Source organism: Rhinichthys klamathensis, unplaced genomic scaffold, assembly GCF_029890125.1.
Source record: "Rhinichthys klamathensis goyatoka isolate OS25496 unplaced genomic scaffold, OSU_Roscu_1.1 h1tg000550l_1, whole genome shotgun sequence".
NCBI lineage: Eukaryota > Metazoa > Chordata > Actinopteri > Cypriniformes > Leuciscidae > Rhinichthys > Rhinichthys klamathensis.
The window spans coordinates 87,501-90,000 of NW_026607021.1; the positions used below are offsets into that span (position 1 = coordinate 87,501).

Below are 2,500 nucleotides of genomic sequence, written 5' to 3' on the forward strand. Positions count from 1 at the left end.
GTGTAAAACACTATCCTGATCATCATCATCAAATTTCATAATAACATGTAGTGCGATATCATAATTTGACTGTAGTTCTGATATCAGACTTTAGATCGATCAGCATTATCATGATCACGAGCAGGTCGAGTCAGATTGACCTGACGTCACACACACCTCACAATCAGACCCAACAAATATGAAACAGTTCCAGATCGGAGGAGAAAATGTGGCATTCTGTGTGATCTTCGCTGCTCATCCCGTCGTACAAACACGATATCCGCTTAATGTGGCTCGCTCGTTCTACACACAGCTGTAATGAGCAGGAACACAGGGAACAGATCCTCTAACGCTCAGCGTGTTCTGGACGTCTGTTCTGCACAGAACCGGAACAGTTTAACCAGGTTTCCCGTGTTTGACGGAGGGGAAATTTTCCTCTTTCACTGGGAAACATGAGCCAGGCAGCCATCGCCATCGCCATGGCAACACACATCTCAATCCCTCAGCCGCTCACAGTGGCAGATGCTCGATGTGCCAGGAGAAGTGCTGGCGTTCTGGATCGCTCTCCGAGCTTCTAGAACCCGATCGCTGGCGTTAAACCGTGCGCTAACACTGAGGTTTGAAGAGCTGAGCACACACTGCAGGTCAAGAGACAGGCTTGCGTAGGCGTCACAATCAAATCCCATGGCATGTTCATGGACTGCATGGAATAATTTGATTTGTGAAGATAATGTACGGTCTGTGGTCACAACAACCAGGAGAAGAACTGCATCATTTCATTAGAGCTTATGTCATTAAACGAGCTTTCTGCCAGAATCTGAGACGAGAAACGTCACTTCCTGAGAAAACACTCATTCTTTAGGGCTGGTTCAAAATCTAGAGACTCGATGTTTAAAAGTTGAACTTATTTTAAGAGCATCGCGTTTTTAGAACGGCGCGTCACGCGCGTGACCGAAGACGTCCGTCAAGCGCGTTTACATTGAAAAACACTGGAAAACACGGAAAAACACTGGAAAACACGGACAAACACTGTAAAAACACTGGAAACCACGGAAAAACATGGACAAACACTGTAAAAACACTGGAAAAGACGGAAAAACACGGAAAAACACTGGAAAACACGGACAAACACTGTAAAAACACTGTAAAAGTAGCGCGGTGTAATGGAATAAACGCGTCCCCGGTCCGTCACTGCTGCTGGCCGGGGTTGGCACGAGGCCTTCTTCAGTCTGAGCTCTCCGCGGTGCTGAACCTGAAGACCAGCAGCACGAGCACGAGCAATAAAGCAGCGCGCGCTAAAGTTTCATGTGAAAAGTTGCATGACTGTTATGCAACACAACCAGAACACGCAGAGCCTTATGAAGCTGGTGTCTGGAAATACACCATCTGATACACAACTGAAGCCCAAACACACGTTATTTAGAGAGAGAGAGAGAGAGAGAGAGAGAGAGAGAGAGAGAGAGATCGCACCTCGCGCCGGGATTTTTAGGTTTCACGCGCGCGCTTCTGAACGAGCGGGTCTCCATGGAGACGGTGATGTGAGAGGCACCAGAACCCACTCAAACCGAACCAGATGATGAAGAACAAAGACGAGCAGGAGATGAGCGCGTTTCCCACAGATCCACAGAAGCGCGTGTGTCGTGCGCGAGCCACTGTTGCTCCTCCGCGAGGAAGACGATGATGAAGAAGAAGATTCTTAGATTACTAAACGCTCTCGCAGGCGTCGTTCAGCGCTTACGCAACCCTCGTTCAGTTCTCACACACACACACACACACACACACACACACACACACACACACACACACACACACACACGGAGAAACTGCGATTACAGCGATGAAAGAGTAAATACGACACATACCAGACAGCGCGTTCATTCATTCCTCTTCATCCTCTTTCAGTCTTCAGTGATGATGATGATGATGAAGAAGCGACGCTGAGAGAAACCCGGAGAGCCATCATCATCTTCATCCTCCCATCCTGACATGATCTCTAATGAGCCAGAGACGGACTGAGAGAGAGGAGGGGGAGAGAGAGAGAGAGAGAGAGAGAGAGAGAGAGAGAGAGAGAGGAGGGGGAGAGAGAGAGAGAGAGGAGGGAGGGAGAGAGAGAGAGAGAGAGAGAGAGAGAGAGAGAGAGGAGGGGGAGAGAGAGAGAGAGAGAGAGGAGGGGGAGAGAGAGAGAGAGAGAGAGGAGGGGGCGGAAGATTCATCTCACGAGTTCGAATCTCTCTGCTGTTTATTGAGCTTCATTAAACCGCGGGATCCTTTAAACGCGTTTATAATCACATCGAGAGCAACTATAAGCGCAGAATGCAAAAAAAACAACAACAAAAAAACTCGTCGTTTGCTCGTCGTGACGCAAACTCCGAATGCATCAATGTTGCTACATGTTTCTAAATGTCATAATCATTTAATTTGTAACAAACAAGTATTCATTACGTCCATTAGCTCATTGTTTCTGCATTACATTATTACGTTGTTTAAATTAATACCTTTCTCGCTAACTGTGATTTTGTTT

At 47.3% G+C, this 2,500-nt stretch overlaps 1 protein-coding gene across 2 annotated transcripts in view; it reads right to left on the minus strand.

Moving 5' to 3' along the window:
- Positions 1–2,013, minus strand: part of kcnj6 (potassium inwardly rectifying channel subfamily J member 6) — a 48,016-nt gene extending 46,003 nt beyond the window's left edge. Inside the window, exon 1 of one of the 2 annotated variants that reach the window (XM_056239010.1) lies at positions 1,842–2,013. The gene's annotated coding sequence lies outside the window, so the exon portion shown is untranslated. Of the gene's footprint in view, positions 1–1,449; positions 1,555–1,841 lie in introns of those variants that run through there. The other variant, XM_056239011.1, reaches the window with a different exon arrangement.
- Between the last annotated feature and the right edge of the window lie 487 nt (positions 2,014–2,500).